The 26,505-nt window shown below is 48.2% G+C and overlaps 1 protein-coding gene across 2 annotated transcripts in view; it reads right to left on the bottom strand.

Annotated features, from left to right (window-relative positions):
- The window catches only part of HRAS (HRas proto-oncogene, GTPase), a 43,067-nt gene that overhangs the window by 13,266 nt on the left and 3,296 nt on the right, over nucleotides 1-26,505 (bottom strand). The window contains exon 2 of one of the 2 annotated variants that reach the window (XM_074842244.1): nucleotides 7,470-7,536. The exons of the other annotated variant lie outside the window; for it this stretch is intronic. The gene's annotated coding sequence lies outside the window, so the exon portion shown is untranslated. The remainder of the gene's footprint in view (nucleotides 1-7,469; nucleotides 7,537-26,505) is intronic. 2 annotated transcript variants of the gene reach the window in all.

Raw genomic sequence — 26,505 nt, 5'->3', positions numbered from 1 at the left:
TGTGATACCCTAGGTCCGTACCCAAAAGTGTCACTGCTTCCCAGAAAAGTCCAACGTGCCTCTGTTCTGGTGGCCAAGGAAGAGATGTGGGTTGAAAGCAAGGCTACAGGAGACATCTAAGCGATCACACTAATTGACCATGCACACATTGCTCTGCTCCATTAATGCACACCCTCATGTATATGAGCTTCTCACATACACTATTTCTCAGGGACAAGGGAGATCCCCACCCCAGGCTTCTCACCTCTCTCAGATGGGAAGAGACAATTACCATGATGGACAGTGACAGGCTAAAATGGGGACTGAGGAGCAAACACTGCTTGACTGTCTCCACCAACAGTACTGGCCAGGAGGGGATTGCTCCTGCAGCAGAACAGCTTCACAGTTGAACACAGAGGGGTCCCGAGGGTCTGAGGAAACTCTGCAGTCAGCTCCCATCTTTCATACAGAGCAGGGAGATCTGCAACCCCTAGCAAAGCACGGCGACTGCGAATAAAGGCCTGCAGCGGCGGTGATGGACCGTGCTCTGCATCTGGTGGCAACGATGGACCAGCTGCCACGGTGATGCTCCAGGGAGCCGCACAACCGCCCGGGACTATGGGACTTGCTAAGGCAGTGAGAAAAGCCTAGACTCGATATGGGGAGAAGACAACATGAGTCCTCGAGGAGGTCCTCCCTTGGGACCACCAGTGGAAGGTGCTGTCCTCTCGGAAGACCCCCAGCCCTGACAGCCACACCAGCATTCTGGTTCCCACTGCCACAGGAGGTGGGTGGGGGCTGAGGAAGTCACCCACAGCAGCTTAAGGGTCTTCCCCTGCTCCAGACCCCCACTGAGCCCCGCTGCTCAGCAGAGGAGTAACCACATACCAGCAAGCGGAGGGGTAACATCACCACCCCAGCCCAGAGCCTTGAGCTCTGGCTCCTCCAGAGAAACACAGACTCACATCTCCACATCCACCCAGGAGGCGGGGAAAATGAAGGGGACAAAAAAAGCTATTGCTCCCCATCACTCATGGCCAGCACATGGACAATTTACATACAAGAACTCTGCAATGTTGGTGTTTGCTTACCCACACCATACCTCGAAGGTGCTGGCACCTCAGCTAACTCTTCATCGTTCTGCACGCCATCCTCACCCCAGCAATGGCAGGAGAGATTCTGCAGCTTACAGAGGATGGCGAGTCCAGCCCACCCAACCGTTTCATACCATCACTGCGAAACATGTCCTAATGTAGAGTAAGAGTGTGGGGACTGATGAACAGCTCTGGGCAGGAGAGCTGCCTGAATTAATGCATGCTAAAATCAATGTTCAGATGAGCTCGCTTCCTTTCCCAGAGGATCCACGACGCAAGCTCTTCACAGAGGGAGACTCAACCACTCATCACAGCACATGCAAATGCCACAGGAGAGGGAGCCTGGCCAAAGGCTGCAGGGAAAGCAGGGATTTCCATATGGCCAAGCTTTGTTAGAGTTGGGCAGTTGGTCTTATCCCTAAATTGACCTTACCAACACCATCTCATAGCTCCCTGTCATGCTCTTTGCTCCTGAACATGGGAAGAGCAAGGCTGCTCATCAATGCACACAGAGGCTTCAGTGCAGGGATGGCTGTTCCTCAACGCCACATGAACATGACCACCACTGCATGGGCTGGTTCAAGGAACAGCCATCCCAAAGACAAGGTTTCTGGCTCTCCTAAAAAACAGGCAGGGAAGAGAGAGAGGGGCTCCTGCCAGAGAGATGGTAACAGACACCCCAAGTTTTCACACTCAGTCTGGGGACACACCAGATGGAGATTTGCAGCCTCTTGGTTGTTCTGAAAGGTTCTCCTGATGTGAGGATTTTCAGGAGGATAAACAAGAGTTTCTATTTCTCAGCAGCTAACAGCAGACAGACCTGACCACAAAATAACAGAGGGAAACACAAAAGCACAGCCTCCCAGTCCCATGCTGAGCAGGAACAGTGCTTCTTCCATACTCTGCAAGCTCTTCAAGATCTGAAAGCCTAACCCAGGCCACCGTCTGGTGTTTTCCATGACTATCCAAATTTATCACCTCTGCGAGTACTCAACCGTTGCACCCTCCAAGAGCCACGCAGTGCTGTCAAACAAATCACTGAGCAAGACAGCAAGGAGGACAGCCGTTCAGGAGCACCGCCCGGGAAGAGGAGGGCTGGGATCCACGTGCCAAGCCAACAACCCCAGCATGGAGCCGGAGCTGCCGCTGCTTATTTCCTGACCTCATGGATTTTCTCCTGTAGCAAGAGGGCTCCTGGCTCCCATTCAAAGCTGTCTAGGAAAGCCTTGCCGAGCGCTTCCGCCTGGCAGCAGCAGCTGCTCCCAGCCCGGTAGCTGGAGCCACGCAGCTCCAGCAAACAAGAAACATCTGCCAGCCTTCTGCAGGAAGTCGGGAGACCAAGCGCCCAGCCCCAGGTGTGGAGGTGTAGGTGAGGGCAGAAGGCACATCTCCTCCTCTTCTCCCCTTTCTGTGCATGCTGGGCAGCACGGAGGCTTTGCCTGCAGAAGTGAGTACAAAGATGCTTGGCACAAGCTTTTGCGGGGCATCAAGGTTACAGGTGCCACCCAGAGACCAAGGTGTGTCCTGATGTTCTTCACGGTCCCTCTTCTCCAGCACAGAGCTTCATCTGCAGGGGGAGAGGTGGTTTGGGGAACTGACTGTGAAGCCTCCAGAAACTCACTCAGCAACAGCAGAACTGAGGAACTCAAGGGGCTTGGCCCCATCAGTACATCCTATCACACCACCACATTTCAAGAAAAGCTCAGGTGTCAAGTGAAAGGGGTTTTCAGTGGGTTTCCAACACATTTCACCATGAGGGAGGCTCTGACACCGCTCCAACAGGATCACTGAAGGAGCTTTCTCTGTGTCCTCCCTTTCCTCCTGTCACCTTGTTTCTCCCCCAGGGTGGACACCGAGCCAACTAAACAAGCCAAGAGACAGATTTTTGCACAGCACTGCCATACTGAGGCCAGCCATGACAGAAGTTTTACAACTGTCCGTTACTGTACCTTTATCCTCTACCTGTTCATTGTGAGTCTCTGCATTTAAAGGTATCAGAAGTTAGTTTACCCCTGCAAATCTCTTTGGACACATCTCAGATCGGGCACCCTTTCCTCCAAAAGCTCTGTCCACAGGAACTGAGAAGCTCTTAGACCACAAGGGCTGCAGTGTTTGATTTTATTTCCCTTCAACAGAGATACCTCGCAGGCAGAAGTGGGCTGCAGGCCCCCAGGAGAACAACGCTCCTCTCAGCCTTTTACCAGCAGTCCACCATGCCTGCACGCCAGGAATGCTACTCGGTGATTTTAGAACCTTGACAAGGCAAACCTTGCTGGCTCACCCTGGTCCGGGCTCCTCCATTTGCTCATGCACAAGACTGTCACCAACATCACAAAATACAGCCTCTGGAGGGACCAAAGGAACCTCCCCAGTGGTGTGACATGTCACCTATTGTTTACACTCAAGGGTCAAACTGCTGATGTTCTCCATGGCCTGCCCAGCCTGAAAGAGATTAGGGAAACAAGGCTGGCAAGCTGATGCCCTGTTACAAGTCACAGCCTATCCAATGCTTCATTTTAATTTACTTGTTGCTTTTTAAATTAACAAGTGGGCTGCAAATCTAACCCAACGTGCTTGTTGTTGGCTTGCTGGCTGCATACCCGCAAACTCAGACAATGCAGCCCACAGATGAAAAAAAGAGAGAGGGATGCCAAAGATGGAATAAAAGTTGCAAATGGCAGCCCTGCTTTGGAGAAACAACTTGGAGATAATAAATGTCTTCTATTAGGGAAAAAAAGGAAAAAGCCTAAGAGGAACAGAATGGCTTCTTCCATCCCCTGCAAGCTCTTCAAGATCTGAAGGAAGAGGCAGCCTGTCCCAAGAGACTGAGCACAAAAATATTGCTCCAGAGGAAAAAAAGAAAAAGGGTAAGGAATGACATCATGTAGGAGGCTCAAAACACATTCTCCTTGAATGTGTATTCAAGGAGAAAACTGGGAGGAAGAACGGCAGAAGGCTGCAGGCAGGTTCGAGGCACAGGCAGGTCTGGAAGAGAGGGATTGCCTCTCCACAGCAGCCACAAACATGCCTCAGCAGCAAGGTGCAAGCCATGGCTTTGCACAAGGTCTTGAGCAGGCATGGACAGGTCCTTGCACCAGGCCCAGCCCTTGCACAGCTTCCAGCTGAAGCATCTCTGGCAACACAACCCCTCTGCCAGAGACTACCCAGCCACAAAGGGCTTGGGAAGTCCCTGCTCATCTTCCCTCTCCAGAAGAGATGGAAGGAGAAAGGAAAACAAGATAGTACCATCCTCACCGAAGCTGCTGCCTGCTTTCTATTCCCTGGTTTCTGCTTCAGCTATCTGGTAGCTGAGCAAAAGACAAATCTGCACAATCACCAGCTGTTAGCAGTAAGTGGGTCTGGCTATACTGTTCTTGCTTTCCCTCTCAAATAATAAATATTCTTTAATACAGTTCTTTGTTGCCAGCTTACTCCAAGAGAAACAACTGGTAGGCAGCTATACCTAACCACCCAAAACAGCGAACAACCAACACAAGCCAGTAATGCAATAAACCCAGAGAACAAACTAGCTACCCAAGAGATTTCCCTCTGGATGAAGAAATTGCCCCCCCCAGCCAATACAACCACCAAAATTACTAGACTCCAAAGAAAGATTAGCAGGTCACGTATCTCAAGACCTTATAAACCAGGATGGCTCATGCCCATGTCTCCAGCACCATGAACGTGGCATGGGGAGCAGCATGCCCTCAGGCAACTCTGGCAGGTGCTTGCAAAACGCAGCAGGATCTTCACCTCCCACCATCACCCCTCTGCCCTTCTTCCTGAAAGCAAGGGGCCTGTCCCACCACAGTCTCTGCAGAAGACCCGATCTTCCAAGCTATCTTGCAGAGAGAAATCATGCTGCTCTGCAGGTTACCTGCTGTCAGTCCATGGAAAGGTCTGAAGGAAACAGGCAGCAAATGGCACATCCCACTCCACTGCTGAACACAGACCCTTAAAAAAATCACAAGCAGATGGGAGAGACCACCTGGGCTAGCGCCCAAGCCATTAGCTGAAACACCAGTTGTCTGCATCTGGCAGGGCCAGCAGTTTGAAGAAATCAAAGACAGTTTGTAAATTATGCCTGTGATTTATGGTTAACACTTAATTGCTGTTTGAGACTCTAGACGAGCAAGAGTGACCTGCGTTAAGGAAAGAGATTGGAGTCTTGTCTGAAAGCCTGGTACAGGTAGATGAATGAAGGCACGAACATGCAGGCTGGGACAACAGGGGACAATTAAATAAAAACTGAGCTCTTATCTTGCAGTCAGGACTTAGGACCTAGTGTTGACTCTGCCAACGCATGTGGGAAAGCTGTGTGGGGGAGGAAAAGCTCTCACAGCCGAGATGCAGAAGACTGCAGACTGCCAGGGCTCCTCCGCTTTCATCTCCTTTCCAGCCTCCCAGGGCCAAGCAGGTGGTTCAGAGGCAGACGCTTCCCCGCCTGGGCTGGCAGCTCTCCACCTTGCCCTGGAAAAGAGACTTCTCCCAAGCCTCCCAGTCTTTTTCAGAAAAACAAACGAAGAACATACTCTGTGCAACTGAGAGGCCAAGACAGAGCTCAAGAGAAGCAGCGGCTTTTAACCTTCTTTTGTGTTAAAATCCCATCTATAAACATAAATGGGATGGGTGAAAGGCAGCGTGATGTACTCTGAGCATATGAAGAGATGGACAGGTATCCAGCAAAGTTTAAAACAAGACTCACATTACAGATGACAATAACTATAACTGCTAAAATGTGTGGTAGACAACCATGAACCCAGGCTCTGAGCAATCTCTTTGACTTGCTAGACTCAGTACCAAATTGTATTGATTTTCCCACCAAGGCACAATGAAGCTGAAACTTGGACCAGACAAGTACATAGTGCCCATGTAAGCAGATCTCTGTAACTGCAGCTACCAACAGGGACAGAGAACATCCGGCTTTGGGGCAAATGATGCCCAGTAATGGGGTGGGATTACAAGAGATGCTGTCTCCGGGCTAGTTTCCTAAAGGTACCTGATGTCTTCTGCCTGGTCCTCTCGGTGACAAGAGGAGCAGCCACAGGCAAGTTGCCAGGAAAAGGCAGGGGAGCTGCCTCTCCCAGTCCTGCCATCGTGCTACGGCAGCCAGCAGCTGCCTGGCTCTGCTGCAACAGCATAAGAAGGGAGAAATTCAGACCTCGCCACCGAGCTGCAAGAGATGGAGCACCCAGTGCTAGAGCTGGGGGTGGTGGCCATGCGTGAACAGAAACACCATCCTCCTCACTGTACAGACAGGCAAGGGGATACAGACAAGCCAAGGGACTGGCCCAGAGACATCAGTGGGTGGTAAAGCTGGGAACTAAATTCAGGCAACATGACTTCCCATCTGGGGTCTTCACGTGAGACAAAAAGCTCCCAGTAGAGGTTTTGGATGGAAAGGCCGTTGGTCTCCTGCTGGGTCTTTGTGTTGGACTGTCAGAGCTGGAAGCTGCCCCCCAGCCCAGCTTCCCTGGGCAGAGATGATTGGGGAGGCAGGGTACATCAAGCAGGAAAGCCCAGAGTGCTGTAAGAGGTGCCCTGTTCTCCAATTATCCTAATGAAATCACAACTGGGTCACGGGCACAGGCGGCTGGCAGAGAGACACATGCTCTGATGCACAGATAAGCAATGGGAGATGCAGGTAAGGCTGGGAGCAGAGGGGCAGGCTGAGCACCGCTGCCGTTTTCCCCACACAAAGCCTGGCTAGAAGGGGGAAGCCACTGGTATAAGGTGGCCTTGTATGTCACTTAACAAAAGAGCCAGTCCCCAACCTGAGCACCACTGATGCGTATCAGGCCAAAAAAACATACCTCATAGTCAAGAAATGCCTTCCCCCATGAGATTTCCGTTCTCCTCTCCTTCCCCATCCTTCCCTGTTCCTCACAAACAACCGCTGACAGGGAAAAATTAGGAAGCTGGTTTCAGGAAACACATCCAAGCACTTTTCACTGAAGAATTTGCAATGGAAATAGATCTGGCTGTTCAGCTTCCTGCTTGCTTTAAATCCTAACACATATGTATTTTTACAGCAAATAAATGAGTAACAAAACAGGGTATTTGCAGCTGGGAAGTTTCAAGAATTGTTTTGATAATGCTTTTAGTTTTTAAATTTTTTTCTTTTAACATTTCATGGATAAGAGAATTTTTAAAAGGCCAGGTTTTGGAGCAAAATAATATTACAAGAGTATGGGTGAGCTCCAGGAATGAAACGGTGCATGCAGCATGTGTCCTATTGCACTACAGCTCCTGCAGCAGAAGGATTCAAACAGTGAGCCAGCAGCATTGGGACTGGGTGGAAAGAGGTGGAAGCTGTTGGCCAGCAGCAGAAAAGCAGACAAATGAGTATCTTGGGACAGCAGGAGCCCCATCTGCTCCTGCCCATGCAGCACTCACCCTCTGGATGGCTAACCAGCCCCGCTGAGAAATAGGGTCCTCCCGTCTGGGGATGGCTCAAGTCCCCCTAGAAGGAGAAGAAACACAGAGGAGGAGTGAGAGGGATCCCTCTCTGCAGGGACAGCCAGCTTCAGCTGGGTTGGACTTGGACAGGTGAATCTTGGGGTACCCTTTGGTTAGTACCCAACTTGGCTGCCCCAGCTTCCCTGGACAGCACCTAGGATCTTGTACTGGAACAGGAAAAGTAGAGTCAACCCCCATCCATCCCTCTCTCACATGTGGCATATCACAGGCTGCTAATCATATCTTCCCAAGTTTTATCTTTTCCAGGGAAAGGAGGTACAGCATCATTTTTCAAGACAGAGGGTAGAGCAGCACAAGTGCAATGGCTAGTTGTGAGCGAGGGACAGTCCATCTTCGGATGAGTGAAGAAGACTGAGTTTCCTTCTTGCCTTTTCATTCTCTATGGCACACCGATAACAAGCTGTTCATACAGTTCATTCAAAGGCAGAGCTCAAAGGAACATCTTGAGTGACCCCAAACAGCCAAAATCAGATACTTCCTGAGTGTCTCCTTTATTAGTGAGGCATTTAATTTACGTGATCAAATATAACGATCATCCTTCTGCATTCATTTAGCCCTTGCAGCGCCTTTGCAGGCACACACCCTTATTTATTAGCGGAGCAGGGACGAAGAGGAAGAAGGCACCACAGCAAAAAGCAAAGCTGCAGGGCTCGCTTTAGCAGATGTGGGAGAAGGAGCTGGGGAAAACGCATTATAAAAACAACGACAGGGCATCTTAGGGAGCCAACGACACGGGGGCAGCAGGAAGAGGAGATAAAAGGAAGTGAGCAGGCACCTGCTGCTGGGACCCCATCCCTGCTCTCCTTCCCACCGGGACATGTTATTAGCAGGATGACACAATGCTGCTGCAAGCATGAATATGCATCAGTCATTATGCAGCAGATATTCAGGGGCACACCGCTGATTTACGGACCCAGCAGCTGCAGCACCAGCCAGCTGCAACCTAGAGGGATGGGGACATGGAGTACGGCTGGCAGAGAGGTCTGGAGAAGGCATCCAAACCCATCCCTTTAACAGCCAAGGCAAATGAATTCGTCACAACCAGGTCTGAAGCCAGGCAGAGCCAACCAACGCACTGTGTGTGCAACACTGAGCAACCATCACTCAACGCTTGACAGGAACGGAGAGGTCCAAAGGCACAAGATTTAAGTTTGGATCAGCAGATTTTAACGTTTGGGTCCTGGATTACCCAAACCTCACTTTGCTGCTGATGGTAAATCTCAGCCACAATAGACTTGTTAACGTGATGCTCGTGCTTCTCTCTGCAGCAGGCTGGGTTTTAAAAAAATCCAAGCAGTGTTGCTGTGGGTGAGTTATTTAAGTGCATCACTGTCACAGCACAGACCTGCTGCGAATAAGACTGAAGATGTACGGATTACAGCTCTCCATACCACAAAGGAAGGAATCTCCTTCTTTTGGCTCTGGAGTGACAAAGGGACACTGCACGGGGACTCATCCTGCCTGTCCTGCAAGTGCCACAGCATCGATGCAGAAGACATGCTCCTTCAACTCCGAGTAGACTCCATGCAGGTTCATGTATCCCCACTCCCCAGGAACACACGGTGTAGCAGATTAAGGAAATAGTAACTCCACCCTGCAACAAGGAACCCACAGCAATTAAGTGACTCGCTGACAGTCACACAGGAAACTTATGGTAAAGCTGAGGATTTCTGCTCCCCCAAGTTCAAGCTTTTGCCACAAGACTGTGCTTCTCATCAATGGCTGCAGTTGATTACGCAGGGGACAGGAGCACGACACCTACTCCATCACTTCTGTCACAGCCTCCAGCATCTGCTGGCAGACCTGCACAATCAGCAGAAGCAGGGGGGGTTTCCTTCCAGAGCTTCCTTGGGAGCCCACAGCAACGACGACATGCAGGATTTGGGTGGGCTCACAGCCAGCATCCACAGGCACACTAGGACTGAAAAGAAACCACAGAAAAGCAAGACACCGAGCCTGCGTGAGACGTGGCTCCACCTCAACGCTGAAGTCTGACGAGCTGATTAACAAATAAGCAAAGCCTCTGAGAACAGCAGAGTGGTTGAGGTCCCTCTGATAATGCCTAAGAGTTAAGTTGACTGATTCCCCAGTCCCTCAGGACATCCCTGGTAGAGGCAATGAGTAGATCCAGATCTGGCCTTGGCACTGCACTTGACGTGGCCATCAAGCTCTGGAGTCCCTGCCCTACCTCTTTGACTTCACTTAGGTGTTCCTCTACACAGATCAACAATTGATGGAGAAAAGGGCAATGCAGGGCTCTCATCCCCACTTTGACCAGCATGATAGCACCGGCAAGCGCTCCCTTCAGTCACATTAACCAGATTTCCTTGTTTAAAAGGGGTACGGATAGGAAACACACCATGCCCTCAGTTCTGGGGACGACAACCTGCTGTGGAAAAGAGTCAGAGTGTTCATGAAGTGAATGGACAAAAAGATGCAAGGAGGTTGGACACAGGCTCCCAACTGCAAACAGAAAGAAGAAAAGCTTCAAGTCTTTAGAGAGAAAATCTCTTTAGTAGGAAAAGTCAGCCAGAGGCCCACACCTGCCCACAGTTGGTAGCACCCTGGCAGGTACCTGGTGACCCAACACAGCAGGTCCCACAGACAGGATTTCACCCTGTTCTTCAGCACTTGGTTTCTCTTGAAAGTACACAAATTAAGAGACCATGCGAAGTACAGCCCAAAACACCTGTGGCATGAGCTGGAAGAGTCACAGCTTGGGCAAAGTAAAACAGGGCAACACGAGCCCACAGGTGCCCTTCTAGAAGAAGCATCCTTTTGTCAGGCACGGCAACACACCTCTATGGCAGGTCAATCTCTGCACGGCAAACCCCGCACAGCACCAAGAAAAGGTTGTGCACGTTAAAAAAAAAAAAAAGGAGACTTTTGAACTTTGCACTGTACTTACTGTAATGCAACTTCATTAGGGCAGTGTAAGAGACAGCCAGGCATGAAAGATGTTTTAGGGGATTCTCATGTAGCCCAAAAACCTTCTTTTACTCTTTCCAGTGGAAACCATCTTTGGTCCCTGTGAGGGTCTCATCCAGCCAGATGATCCGCAAACAAAAAAGGCAGCTCCTACACCAAAGTTTCCACTTCAGAGAATTTCTTTCTTTTCAACTCTAAATGTCCCTGCTGTCCATACAACACTCATACAACAATCTTTATCTTCTGAAGCCACTGACTTCCCTAACACCTTGCAGCAATGAGGTTGCCAAGCTGTAAACATCACTTCTGTTTACCAGGCTTGTATATACGGCTTCCCGTTTTCTTTCCCAGTGTCCAGCCATTTCCCACTAGCCTCTCAGACTTTCTGATCCTGCTGCCCAAACACAACTCTGCAGCGCTGGGGAGGGAAGCACACATTGAAGAGACGTTTAAAAAAGAAACACAGCAGCGTTCATTGGATTTATTCTTGGACTTTACAAAGCTCATGCAAACAGTTCTGTATTTGGCCTGAAAAAAACATAACCACAAAAGGCAAACTTAAAACTTCAAAGCTGACTTCTCCTGACAGCCCTAAGCCACGGTGCATGTGCAGTATGGACAAGGTATAAGATTTTTTAGTTTCCCAAAGGAATGGAGAAGACGGCCCAAGCCCAAGCTGAGGAGTCAGAACCAAACACAAGTCCCAAAACTGAGATCTGACCTCGAAGGATCACCTTAATGAAAGGGTAGAAAGTAGCATCCCTGCAATAAAGCCACTAAAGCCAAGACAGTCACCACTCGCCGAGGATCTCACTTGGTCTATTTTAATTTTCAACCTTAGGGCACTTGGAGCACTTATCCCTCTCAGCATCTTGAGACAGTAGCAAGGTAGATTGGCATTTCCTGGGAAAGGAAGGGTTAAAAATACACCTTCATTCAGCCAGGGAGGCACAGAGAGTGCCTACAGAGCAGCTATAAGTCAGCAATCATAAAGCAGAAGAAGGAAGGAGGTGTTTGAGTTGTTTCCTCCTCCCTGGAGATCTGTCTGCCATGAAGAATTGCACATGGGGCCGGTGGGCACTGGCACAGAGAACTTGCTCCTGGGACGTGCAGCTCAGTGTCTTCCCAGGACCCTCTGCTAAGAGGCACAAAGCATCCCCTCCCACTGGCTCCTAAGAACACACAGAAACTCCTTAGGGAGGCTCTGTAAGGGAGGGGGGTGACAAAAATAAGCCTGCACATGTTACATAGCAGTCTCTGGGTTCATCCTTGCTAGTGGAGTGCAGGCGTCTGTTCGACAATGCCTGGGGACCACAGCAGAACTGCTGCAGTAAAGATCAAGCTGACTCATGGTTCTTTGGCTTTGGTTTAAAATAAAATAAATAAGTAAAACAAAACAAAACCTGAACCTCCCTTCAGCCCACTGGGAAAAATGCAAGCATCTGCCTTCAATCCCCCAGTGTATAATAATACAACTTTATTATTATAAGTAAAATGTATTATATTTTCTATATGCTATTAGATTAAGGGGGTTGGGAAGATCTGTTACATGACCTACATCACGCTGCAAATCACCGATTCCTGGGAGCATTTCATGCTATCACCCTTTGCCATCAGCCCCCAGCAAACCAGCCCTGACCTTTTATTCTATTGGTTACCGCCGTGCTCAGCATCTGCCCTCGCAAACACCAGCAAACACACAAGAACTGAAGTTCTGATACTTAAGCCATGCTGTCTGGAAAGGGGGTTAAAAACTGGAACTCGGGGCACCAAAAACTTCATACAACTATCTCTCGGGCTACAGCAAATACCGGACTAAAGGGACTCCAGGCAGGGCTGGTAGGACATAGAGATGGATGTGCACCAGAAGACCACAGTCTACATGCTCGCTCAGGCTAGTGGCTGCATCCCTTTTCACACCTTCGGGCTTTTTTTGGTCTGCTGCTATAAATATGAATTATAACAGCTACGAAGACGCTGTTCAAGTAGTACGAGCCTGGTCCTATGTATGGCCTGGGGTTCCTCTCCAATTCTGCTCATCAACACCCACAAAATTTGTCCATGTGCCTTTGCTGACCATTCAAGACTGCAAGAGTGTTTGAGTAATGCTAAACGCCACAAGGCTGTTTGGGGTTTTCTTCTTCCCCTCAGTGGTTAGGAAAAAACGAGCAAGAAAACGGACAGGTGACGCGAACCGGCACTGTTAAAGATGATCCAGTCTAATCAGATGATGCAAACCTCCTAACTCTTGTCATGACATGATCTCTCTTGCGAGCTTTGAGTTGGACTCAGAAATTACTCATAAGATATGGAAATGATCCCCCTGAGGAAACAGTCACTAGGAACAACTAGAGAAAGTTTTCAATTTTGAACAAGCAGGTCTGTCAGTTTTGGTGGTGGTTTTTTTTCTTCTTGAAGGGAACAGAGAACCACCAAAGTATCTGCAGTCAGGGGTGCTCTACTTTATGGGTCCACTTCTCCTCAAATCCTCAGTAGGACAAAATTCACCTTCCTTGGAAGAATAAATTCAGAGATCAAGTTTGAACTCTGAATTTTTACAGTCTTGACAGTATTGCGAGATCTCAAACGTGATCACATGCTTTCACAGGAGCCTGGAAGGGAGACAAGCCACCGGTGGTGAGATTTTGGAAAGGGGTGATGTGCTGATAAAGCCTCACTGCTTCATCTGACAGCAGCGGAGCTCACCAGTGCTGTTTCTCAGGGCTCCTAAGGCACACACTGCAGTTTCTCACTCTTGGACATCATTCACACCTAACTGGATTTAAACTGCTACTTGATCTCCCCATTAAAATCCTCTTATTTTCAGAAAGCAACTCCCCGAGGACCACGTGTGTCCCTACAATGAACCTTCAAGGCCACAGCATGGTGTAGCGGGTATGGTCGCTACACTGCTCTCATTGTTCCCACACAGGAACTTCCAACTGAAAAAAATAAATTAAAAAAAAAATTAATCCAATGTTTGCAAAAAGCTTTTTAAAAACAGAAAAAGCCCATGGAAAACCACCAGCTTGCATGTCAAACCAGCCAACTCTAAGCTGAAACACTACTTAAGCAAAAAGAGATGCTGCAGGGTTTTGTAGAGAGTAAGTATATTAACACAAGAGGAAAATTCATACTCCAACAGCACAGAAAGCATTGAGCTCTGAAAGCTGGAGTTTGTCAACTTACCCTCACATCCATCTTTAAAAGCTTGGGGGTAAAGGTCATCTCATTCTAAATTAATTCCGTCCATCAGAGGTTGATTAGGGTCTAGGATCTAGACTCAAACCTCTACTAAATCACAAATATTTTATCACCTCATAGAACAATTTTTGCCTTTCACCTGCACTCCTAAGATAGTGTGTAAGACCTGCATTGAAGAAAAATGTATTTGAAGCTAGTATTTCTTATCCAGAGATCCACCATAAAGAAGCTGTTCCATGTGGTGGCTGCCATTCCACAGGCTTCATTTGCCCTTACTTCCATGTATTTTTGATCAAAGTCAGGACATACTATGTCAACTCAAACAGGAAATCTGACTTAGATAACAGTCAAAACCCCGATCAGATACAAAAATTCGTGGAGTTCACTTTTTTTTCTCCCCTAAGAGATTTCCACACAGCAGCAAGGTCTGAAGAAGAAACTAATGATCAGCCAAGATCACTGTGAAACAGCTAATGGCCCAGGTTAAGTTTTATAGGATGACAACTCTTCCACCACACTTTAAGCAAGTGCTTCTTTTATTCTACAGCACCAAAGGAATCCTGCTCTTGAAGAGCACAAAAAAAAAAAAAAGAGTACACTCTGGAAAACACAGTGACCCACAGACTTTATGAGGTTTACTCAAAGTTTTGCCGCTGTACCTAAAGATGAAGTGTGCTCCACAGGTCTAAACTAGATACTTTTTTTTGAACCTGTACTAAAATAGAGGGAATTTACCCTCTTAAAAGGAGCCAAATTTTATCCAGTAGCTCAGGAGAGAACGTGCATGAATATCTCTGTGAGCTGTGCTGGTGCCTGGCAAGGCTGTGACGAGCACAATTCATACAGCCCTCTTGAGATAACAGTGCCTTAGCTGAACGAGGCAGAGAAAAGATATTTATTTGCAGTGCTCCAGGTTCGCATTCCTTCGACAACATCCCATGGTGTGAACTTTGCTACTCTTGCACGATCTGGACGACGATAGGAAGAAGTGAGGCAGGTCAGGCACCTCCCAGCCGCCGCCAAGCGAGTGTGGGAATGCACCAGGGAAGGAGGACCGTGCGCTCGGCTGGGCTGGCATCTGCTTCGACCAGACCCAGTCGCAGGCTGGGTACCCGCAGCGCTACGTATTGTCTGGGCCTTGCCCGCAGCACCCACAATGCCACAGGACAAAAGCTCCCACAGCCTCTCCGAAGCGGAATTTGCAGCAACATGTTGTTTCTTAAGGAAAAAACCACAAAATGCTCCTTTCAAAGTAGCCAGCTGGTGAGGAACAGCAGCAGCAAGAGGAAAAAAAAGAAAAAAAAACACACACACCTAACACCACTTCCCCTTCTTTCTCTCACGCAGAGTTGAGAAGCTTATATTAATTGCAAGCTTATATTAATTGCAAAGCATGAGAATCTGAACAAATACCCTCCTTGGGCAATCAGGGCCAACCCCAGGAAAATATTTGCATCTATGGGATGTACAAGTTGTGCAACCAGCAAAATAGCAAGCCAGATAAGGCAGGGACCTTTCGCTAGGCTCTACAGAGACATGCTCGCAAACTCCACGATGCTGACTCAGGCTAAGACAAGTTGCTTTAATTTTCTCTCCCTCACTCCAGCCTTCACAGGGGAAATAATAGCAGCTGACTTCCAGTTTGAAGCCACTAGACTGTATTTGAATCAGAAACAAAAGCAGCCTTTGGCGCAGTACAGGAGGGAACCGGGGTTCTCTGCAATGGGTGTCACCTTCCCACCCTAAAGATAAAATCTGAAGGAAGTTCTTGGTGCAACAAGGTTAGCTCTGCCCTGGACACGATACGCAACTTTATCGTATTACATGATTTCCCATGCCTAAGGCTTGATACAGCCTTGTCTGCCTAGATTTAGTTACACAAATACGTTATTAGGGAATTAGGGAAATTAGTTAGGAAGGTCATATAGTTACAAAACCTTCATGAAAGAGACTGATGGATGCTGGTTTCTTCCACCAGCTTTCAAAGGCCCATACACGTGCCTGTTCAACCAGGAGAGCAAACAGCCAGGCGACGCCGCTGCACATCTCCCAGAGACCTATGAACCATCTCCTGTTGACAAGGCAGCGAGTGCACTGTCAGTGACAAAAACTAACAAGTAAAAAGCATTGTTTTGCCAAAGCGCATCCAACCATCAGCAGGCTGACAGCAGCAAAAAGCCAGTACTAGCACAATACTTCTCCTGCCATGGGGCTCAGGGTTCTGCACATGAATAACAGAGCGCAGCAAGACACTGCAGGTATCACGCAAACCAAAACCCTGCATTAACATCTCTCCCTTTCCGACTTGTTTTTGCCATGCGGAAGGAGTAACAGAAGGAATTACCTTAGGTGAGCAGGCAAAAGGGGCAGGCACACGCTCGCTGTTTGGTACCACTAATGATACACTTGTTGACCAGGCGAGAGGCTACGTGCAGCAGAAACGCCGAGAAGCTACAAGGACTCGATGCTGTGCCAGATGCCTCTGCTGGGACGCTCTTCAAACATGGACCCTATTTATCGTACCAAAGTTCAGAGGGGAAGGACAACAAGGAAAGTATCAGAGCAAAACATATGCTGTGGGTCTTAACTACAAGGCCCTGATATACCTTCCTTCCCAAATTAAAAGCCTTCTGAAGGTTTTCATACACTCTCCCTTGCCCTCTCTGTCCCCCGGAAATGCAAGTTGGAAAGTAGAAAAGCTTGTGATGGACACATGTAGCTAGGAAAGAGAGCAGGGAGAGATCACACGCATTGTGAAGTGAGGAAAATACACTATATAATGGAATACAAGGTATCTTTTTGCCTTTTTCTGTAAAATGGTATGTGCGCTTCCTACCTAGGGTCAGCCAGAAATTTTCCCCCTAATAATTTCTCTGCTATTGCAAAGTTTGAAGCAACCATAGCGCACACAGTAGACTTCCAGAGACTCTCCAGAGCTAACCACCATTTTGTGGGTGTCTGAACTGATGGAAATTGTCACATGAGTTTTAATAACAAACAAAAATTGGGGTACAAAACTGGCTCTGGCTTTCTTCAGGGTCCTAGGGTTTAATGCTGACTACACAGGCACGAGACAGAGGGTAAAGAGTCTGGCACTGCACCCTCCCCTGCCGAACGGGCTTGCAACCAGCTGCTGCACAGGGACTCAAAGGCTGACTTCAAGCTCTGCAGGCTCTTGCTGCAGACAGGTTTTTCACTCCCGAAATGCCCGGTGCATCACATTTCTGCCACCGGGCTAATTCCTCCCCAGCAAAAGGCATGATGGAACAAGTGCTCCCAATCAAAGGGGAAAGTCAAGAAAATCCTCCTGAGGCTACCAGGCTTTATTCCTTGCAGTCGGCTCAGCTTTGTTTTTCCAGTTCTGTCAAGAACAGCTCTGGGTCTCCTCCAACCTGCTCCCTGCAGACCATGCCAGGGTCTTGAGAGCAACCGCAAAGGTTCAGCTCAAGTGGGATACAAAACTACAGAAACTGTCTCCACCCCCAAAGTTATGGCATTTAATAGCACTTCAGTGTTATGAAAAAGCTCTTTTTCCCCTGACAGAAAGGGTTTTACCCACCAAGCCTGGAACACCCAGATGTGCAGCCCTTGCAGAGACACTGCAGGGCTCCTGCTGCTATCATCTGTTAATCCACAATGTGAAGTCCCCATGCCCTTGTCTCAACTCCAAATTTAGGTCTCAGTCTCAACTCCAAATTTAGGTCTCATGTCTTTCCCCACTGCAATACAACAGGAGTCTGTTTGGGCACACGCATGAGGTCAGGAGCTCCTGGGAAGGACCTGAGTAACCCCTGACCAACACTAGCAGCTGCCTGACCTCAGTATGAAAGGATGAAACAGGAACAAAACCATCCCATTCCTACCTACGCTTTCTGCCTTCACTTGGTTAAAACGCCCCTTGGTCCAGAGCTGGGACAGGCTTGCAGCTCTAGCCTAGCACCTTTGCCGGGAGCACCTCCAAGAGGTGTTTAACCCTGTGTTCTAGTTGCTGTCTGGATGACGGCCCTCCAGCTCTTGGTCAGCAAGGAGCCAAAATGATGGGTATCTTCCTGAGCAAAGGAAGAGGCATAGGTTTACCAAATGAGACAGCACACAGCTAAGACAAAGACTGACTACATTCAACACTGTCTTGCTCTCTCTGTGCTACCCCAATCTGCTCAATGGAGCTAGTCAACGTGGGATTCGTCTCACCTACTACACAAACATCTCCATGAGAACCCATCATCCAGAGCCTCTTGATCATCAATGAGATGAGACAGGCACAATCTGTCTGACCTGTTTCAGATATCTATCTGCATTAGGATGAGATGAAAGTGCTCATTTCCTCTGCTGCCTATACAGGGGGGCTGAGGGTGAGCAGCTGGGATGTTAGATGGCAACATCTGGACAGGTGAATTGCATCTTGACGTTCCCCATCTTGCACTTAGCTCATGAGCTTTTCAGAGAGGGACTATCACACACTGCACCTAACATGAAAGCGCTTCCAGTCCTCAAGGCCCAAAAGTAATGCTACACTTCAAGTAGCAGATGAGAGGCACATGCCCTGAAGTATCTACAACCAAGAAAACTTCACAGTATTTTCCCTGTAACAATATTCCACGTGAATCCAAGTCATTTTGGGGGCTGGCTGAAGAGAAGGCAGAGCTGCAGATCTTGACCTACCTCTGTGTCAGCAGAAGAAAGGCAAACATCCCAGGCACCAAATGCTTTGCAGCGTGAGAACACACTGCCCAGAGAGCCTGTAAGGCTCGCTTCATGCCCACCAAGAGATGCACCAGGACAGGCAGGGAGGGATGCACCCACACAGCAGGACTGGGGCAAGGACATGGGAGAGGAAAGGATAGAGCACCCAGACTGCACATTTCTTCTAGTGGAGAGACTTGGGATTTACAGACCAACCTTGAGGATTCTTCTCTTTTTCATGACTTCTGATATACAATCCTTTGGGGCAGGCAATGCTGGAGCTTGATGCAGACAAATGCAAAATAATGAGTCTAGGGGCAGGAAGCCAAAGCAGACAGCACACGCTAAATGGAGCTGTCGTGCTGCTAGGCTGGCCAGGGGAGAGATTGAGGAGTTATTCTAAGATTTGTGAAGCCATCAGCCCTCGTGCTACAGAAAATAAGAAAATTAAGCTCAGACAGGGATTGCAGGCAGAATAATTTCCCTGACAACAGGATGAGTGAGGAATGAGTTGCTATAAAGGGCCCTCAAATCAAATAGGGAAAAAAGAGAAAGCATGGAAGAAACTGCACAACATTTACCCACAGCGGGACTAACTGAAGGGTTCAGAAGAAAACAAGAAGTTCAAATTAGCTCCCTGAAAGGGTGACTTACTGGTGGCAGAGCTTTTTCCTCCACCCCAGCGTACAATTGTCACCAAGTTTGCAAGCTCCTGCCTCAGATTTCAAATGTTATCTCTTTGCGTCCTAATCCCAACAGGTACTGGCTCCCATTGCCCCCACAGAGCAAGCCACGCTGAGAAAGTTTGACTGGTGGTTGTCCACCTCCACACACTGGCTGCCAGTCACATCCCAGTTCCATAGCACAAGCTGTTTGATTATTTTGATCTGTTTTGGTGGGTGGGTGGGGGGTTGTGAGTGGTTTTTTTTTCCTTTTTCTCCTTCCCTGGGATTTATTCTGAAGTCGCTCTAAGCTGTGCATTGAATAAACTCATTCTAGACGCAGACTTTGAAATAAAGGAGATGAAAACCTGAAATGACCTGAGAAATGCTGTACCACCTGCTAGCCCATGGTCAGGGCAGTCAACATAGTTCAAGCAACTTCAGCAGAATTTGAACAAGACCTTGTAACTCTGTTGCAATGCAATTGCAGGGCTTGCCAAAAACCAGGTACTTAGGAGTACGCTCCGAAAAAGCCCAGCCCTCTGCTAGGCACTGAGCTTCCCACCTCTTCACAAGGAGCACACTTCAGACGACGCTCTTCTTGAGGACCCTAAACAGGGCTACAGAAGCAACTCCATACCTCTTTCTTTTCAAATTGTACATTGTCCTCTAAAATTTGGGCAGGCTTTCAAGAACATCCTGCAATTGCCTTGTTTTCTCTTTAAAGTTGTAGAGATTGCAAGCCAGCTGTTACACAGCTCAATCTGCACCCATGGATTGGTGACAATACCCAGCTAGCTGCTCTGGACCTTTAGAAGTCCCCAACCAGGGACTAGAAGATACAGAGACCTGTACCTTACATGCTGCAATCCTCCACCTTTTCTTCTGCATCTAAAGCTGGCTGGTACCAGAAGGACTTCCCTACCCGGGACAATCACCACCAAAACCTCCCTTGCTGCTGTAGCAAGGACACGTGCAAGGACTTGGCAACAACTGCCCTCTTTAGAAGATGTGAACAGGCTACAGCTCCATCAGTCAAAGGAAGAAGATGATGAACCTAAATGTCAGGAATTATACTTCTGCATGGGCATCTTCCATCGGCAGTTTCATCTGAACAGCCTCCCTTTACCTGCCTCCCATCCTGAATGGGTTTATCATCCACTCCACAGTTGCTCTGAATTACCCCAGAAGTGACTGTATTTCAGCAACAAATTAAACTGTCACAATACATTGCTTTTTACACTGTTTTTTTTAAAATATGTGAGCCTTGGCTGCCAGAGAATTGTTTTGGAAAGATTAGATTAGGTGCCTTGGAAAGTGCTTTGAGAAAAAGTAAAGCTTTTTTTCACTTCTTGAGGAAATCTCCCTTCCCCCCCCACCCCCGCGGGAAGTTTTTTTTATCCTCAAAGACTTGGTCAATTAACTACATCTCGTTTTTTTAGGTTCTTCTACAAAAAGTGCCTCAGCACAGGTGACCAAAAGGGAGATGGCTTGTTTTGTAATCATCTACCGCCAACACAAATCAAGATCCTAAAGCCTTCTGGTTTTTAAATCAATCCCCATTCAGAGGGCTACAACATCGCTTCAATTGCTCAAATTTTCTTACTGTTTTTCCAACCCACAACAAGCCAAGACACTCAGTTTTACTATAGGATATCTATCAATTTCTGCAGACAAAAGCCTCACTTACAGCCCAGAAGATTTATATGGAAGAGACTGCTATTCCAACCCTCCACTCACATTGCTTTTAAGATCGGATACCTAAAATATATATAACAGACAAGAAAACGTTGCTTGAAATGATAAAAGCAAACAAAATCCCACCTTCTCAGGGTCCACTGTGGTGAGGAAGCATTTCACTCATCAAAAAATCAGATTAGCAACATGTCAACAGTTGGGTGCTGAATCTTTTGACACTCATCAGTTACCAAAGGGGGAAGCTGATCTTGCAGTCAAAATATCAGACTAGGACAATTTCTGTTCTCAACTCTTCTCCTGTCTCCCCCTGTTAACACGGACTTCCATTCCTCAGTTCCCCAGCTGTAAACCAAGAGGTTATAACAACACCTCTCCTTTCCCTGCCCAGTGCCTGCCCTGGCTATAGGCACTTTGGGGTAGGGACGCATTACCCAGGAGCAGTAAGAGTGATCACATCTACCAGCAAAATGCTGGGAAGGACCAAGAAAAACACTAATGGATTAACTCACTTTCCACAACCAGAACTTGGTACTTGGAGTGCAGTTTTTTACTTTCTAGCACATAGGAGCTGCAGCCAGGCCTGGACACTTCATAGATTGGGAAAGGTTGGCTGCTTGGGATATACCCCGCAGAAGAGGAACAGCAAAGGTTTAAACTGATGTGGAAGAAGTATTCCCTCTTAGCTGTACAGATTAATACATTCATCGTGGAAGGAATGTGGAACAGAGGACATCTTGTCTGGCCCCTGATAATCAGGTGCCGTATTTGTGGGGATCAGATGACTAATGATTGAGCAAATGTTATTCAGGGTCTGAAAGGCCTAGCCTTCCTCCTTGCAGGACAACTGCCCAAATTCTTGCCTGGGATGGCAGATAGGAAGTGATGTCAAGAAGAAAACCATGTCAGTAGTTGCTGCAATCAGTCAAGAAAGGCCATTTTCCTCCTATTTGTATCCTCCTTATGCCTGTTACAAAATTAGGGAGAGAACTGCTCTCGCCCCACTGAGTCATTGCCTTGTTAGACCCACACTGAAGGGCTGCTGACACGGTCTATAGCCCCATGGCAGGAGGACTGAGGTGGGCTTATGATGACACTCTGCCTAGGATCAGCCCTAAGGTCCTGTGGTTTGTGGTGAGGGTGGTAGCAAACCAATCTCTTGGAGGCCAAAGTTAAGCTGCAGTGGTATGCCCACAAAAAGCACTTTGCTGCAGCTCTAAACCACTGTCAGTGGTTTAAAAAAAACTTGTGTGCTCCAAAGCACCCTCCATCCTCAGCCACCTATCACAAGACAGCATGGTCAGCAGGGAAACAGCCACATTTACAGGGCAGTCAGCTGGTGGACCTCCAAGTCCTACGTCAACTGATTGTCGCTGTGTCTGCTCAACAGCCACATCACCAACAGCACATCATCACCTGCACATCGAATCCAGGCTGGGCTCTACACAGCCCTACCTCCCTGTGCAGTTTACGGCTCGGTCTTCTTGCTTTCCTTGAGTTTTGGTCAATGCTACCAGAGTTCGTGGAATGACTTCAGTCTCTGAATGACCATAAAAGGACAGTATTTTCAGAAGACAATGCTTTTCACACTTGAAAACCTCTCTTGCTAGGTGTCTGACATATTTAGCCACTGATCCTTCAATACCGGGTGTATTGCAGGCACAGGAAAACAGAAGTGATCTAGCATTAGACATGTCTGTGTCAACTTTGCCAGCCGCTCTCAGAAATACGTCCTGACGTTGCCTCTGCAGCGGCTTTCTGGGATGAATACTGTGGCTTTCATCCCTTCTGCACAAGGAACCAAGATACAATTGTACCAACTGTTCTGGATGCATCTTGCACAGGGATCAGCCAAGAGATTTCCATCCTCATCCGTCCACCTCCCTGCTCTGCCACAGACCCCGTGATGCCCTGCACATGCACCTCTGACTACGAGCCAGACCAGCATGCAGCCTCCCTGCTTCTGTGGAAAAGCAGGAGCAGAAGCACTTTTTGAGATCTAGGTCTGACTCTCTCACACCACTGTTTTCCACCTTCACCGTGGTCATGGTGGTCATTTCTTTCCAGGACATGTGTGTTTTGAGAATTAATACCTTAATGTCTGGAAATTCATGGGAGCCACAGTTGTCAGCTGCAACCGAGTAGAGCAGGAGGGGGGATGTACATCTGCACTCCTAGAAAGAGAGAGCAGATCTGACCCTCACAGACTCGAGTACAAGTCACAGCCACCATGTCCCCCAGCAGAACAAGGAAGCAGAAAGAGGAGCAAGGGATTTGCGTGTAGTTCCTCATCCATCAGCAGCTACGCTGACTGCCAAATGGGAGCCCACCCCACCAACCAGCACAGCCATGTCCTCCCTAGCTCCCCAGCACTTATCCTCATTCTCCCTCCCACATCAGAGGAGCAAGGAGCCAGTGCATGCCTGTCAAAGCAGGTCAGGGAGCAGACCACTTGCCCAAGGCTGCCTACGTGGAAAGTGGGACAAGCCCTGCAGAAAAAGCTGGCTGACCTCATACAATATCATGCAAATCAGGAAAAGGCCAGGGGAGACAAGATCGGGAGAAACCTTGCATGACCAAGGTTATATATTCAGCCTCCACACACAAGCAGGGGAGGCAAGGGGTGTGCACACATACACTCACCCAGGCAGGACGTATCTCCTGCTTTCACCAGCATTTGCTGGGTCTGAGCACTACAAAGGAGGGAGTCGTGGTGTTCACAGCAGGAGCCGACCACAGAGAGACCCAAAATGAGCCACTGCATCAACAGACACAGATCCAAGTGGAGACAGCAGAAAAGTTAGTTACAGGAGTAGCACACATACAAGCTGAGGTCTGTCCCATATTTACCTCCAAGAAACAGTGATGTTTTATTTATTTATCATATTCAACTACTGGTTTATCTATTTATCATACCAAGCAAAGCCTGGTTTCTCAAACCCGGCCTTCTCCTTTTCTGGGGGATGAATTCCAGTCCTCCACGTAACACCAGGCTCCCTGACATCTCATTCTTGCTCCAGCAAAGCTAGATGCAGGGAAGGAGCATGGATGCTATGGTCACTACAGAAATACAAGAGCTAGAGCCACACCAGGAGAACCGCTCCGGCTGCTGCAGTGGCTAACTGGGTTGAAATGCATCATTTGCAGACTCCAATTTCATACATTCAAGTTTACTCTCTACACATGGTTTGGAGCAGGCTGAACAGAGCTGGATGCAAGCCACAGAACTGCTGAAGACAGCATGGAGCGTCAGAGCAGACTCAACACTGATACTGGAGCAAGCCTACACGACGGCAGCCTGTTACCCCAACAAACCGCTGATGAACGGAGCTCACTTCTCAGCAAGCCTCTGAACAAGATCCTGACTTGCCTGGGGCACAAGCACTTGCTAGACAAACTCTCTTTTGCAGATTTTTCACCAGTCTGCTTTTCTCAGGGGAAATGATCCTGTGTGCTCCCGCTGCTGGCTGGCCATGCTCCAATTCAGCCCAGACCAGCAGCATAGCCAGTGCTCCACCTTGCAAAACGGCAGCTTCCACAATGTCTTTTTCCACTGATCTGCTTCTCTTCCTGCACAGCCTTACCCAGTGAGAACAGGGCAGCCCAGAGCAGTCCCCACAGTGCACACCTGCATCCCGCATTTCGCTCCAACTCCCTGGCTTTCTAGATCTCGCTCCTCTCCTTCTCCCAGTAAGAGGATGATATCCTCTTCGTTTCACAGGCCACAGCTTCTCCCTCATGTCTGGTGTTCTCTCAAGGATGCTAAACAAGCAGAGACGTACAGGCATCTTCCCAGAGACACTGCAGCAATGTCTCTTTTTTGTATTCATCGAGTTATTGCTCCCACACACACGCATCTAAACTCAGCTCCACCAGCTCTTGAATTTAACTTGCATATGAGCAGTCTGATCTGTAAAGGATTTAGCTACGCAAAAGGAAAAATCCACTTACGGTTTGGCCCACAGCACTGTGTTATGCAATTACCTGGGCTGCCGCTGCCTCTGCGTTATCAGCGTGCCCCTCACCCAGGACATCCTACCCTTTTAGCAGATAGGCTGGGTATCTGCTGCGTTGGCATCACTCCTGAAGAAGAGAGCCCAGTGAGATAAGGCAACCAGCTCAGCCGAGGCAGAGAGGGGGTCAGGACTCCTGGATTCACAGTCCTGCACTTTAACCACACAGACACCCTTCAGCACAGAGATGAGCTGTTCCAAGAGCCCTCGTTGCCATCAGATGGGCACCTCGGGCAGGTCGCGCATTAAGACAGCGAGCACAGAAAGACTATTCCCTCCGTAGGCATTCAGGCCATTTTGTGTCACCCACAGCAAGCTGTAAAACCATATTCCAGCAGTAAGAAGTCGATAATGAAGTTTTGCTTTTACCGAACCAGTCATTAAACAGTGCTGGTCTCACATTATAGAGAGACCAAGAAATAGGTGGCAACACACAGAATAAAACTTACCATCTTGAAGCATTTTCCTCTGCATATCTGTAATTATAAACCAAACATCAGCTTCCCTCTCTCCCTGCAGTAAATAATTAACTGAAAAAGAATATTCCTCTTGGCCCCATCCTCCCCAATCAATTTTGCTTCGCCACAACGTGCTGCCTGGATTGCTCGCTGTGTCAGTGCACCCGAGTGTTATCCAGAACATTTCACAAGACATAGAGGAGCCATGTAACTGTTAACTTCAGTACAGCAGAGACCTTTCCTTACGGGTATGAGAAGGCACCATCACGTAACTCCCGGTACTTAAAGCAGACAGCTATGACATACACAGCTTAGCTCATTCACTGCAGCAACATCACTGCAACCATCAGCGGAGGCGAATCACGCACTCTGAGCACTCCCATCATACTTCTCTGGACTGCCTGAGCTTTATTGCCGAGGCATAGCAGATTTCCTCCCCCAAAATACAAAGTTTTCTATTCCTTTCTTTGTTTTTGAGAATATCTCCCCCACACATTTCATCCAGTGGGAAAAAAAAAAAAAGCCTTCTCCATAACAGCATTCTCATTTTTAAGAGACTTTAATCTTTGAATACTAGATCTAAGTGGAATGTTGTGACTGCTCAGTCATGCACGATAACCTGCCCACCTCTTGCTACTTACCCTCATCAACCTGACACCCATACAGGCTCCAAAAGTAATAGGTAAGCCAGAAAACCTTCAGAGTACTCATTCCTTTTGCCCTGCTGAAAGATCCCTCCTGGACGTAACCCCAGAGGGGAGGAAGGACAATGCCAGGAGCAAAGCAGGGCTGCCTGGTGGGGAGGCTGGGCTTGGCCAGGCAGCAGATGGAAGCAGGTCGCATACAGATACACAACCAGTGAACAACACAAGATCTGCCATTTGATCCTAGTTGTTTTCTTAGGATACAAAGTCAAATTCACTTTAAAAGAAGGCGTAAGGAGAGCACAAGCAAAAATGAGAGCTGGGAAAAACCTCCAGAATTGCTGGAACACCCTTCTGCAACAGCCAGAAAACCCAGGGAGAGGCAGAGAAGCATTACCACCCAGCAAACATCTTCACACTCACACGCAGTTTGGGTTTAGTCTTACGTTTTTAAGGGTTTAAATGCATGCCAAGTTTAGTTGAGCTGGCTATGAAGCGTTCAATAAAAATCACCACCAGGAAAGTGGAGAAAAAAGAAAATTGGCTAATTTAGACTCAAAAAGCATGGAAAGAGAGGTTGAAGAAAGAGGCAGAAGAAAGAATGAAAGGAAAACCATGACACAAAAGAGATAAAGAATGATGAAGGGAAAGGAAAAATTAAATTA

Source organism: Strix aluco, chromosome 16, assembly GCF_031877795.1.
Source record: "Strix aluco isolate bStrAlu1 chromosome 16, bStrAlu1.hap1, whole genome shotgun sequence".
In the NCBI taxonomy this organism is placed as follows: Eukaryota; Metazoa; Chordata; class Aves; order Strigiformes; family Strigidae; genus Strix; species Strix aluco.
The sequence above is the reverse complement of the archived record's forward strand: the minus strand, read 5'-3'. Positions and strand labels throughout refer to the sequence as shown.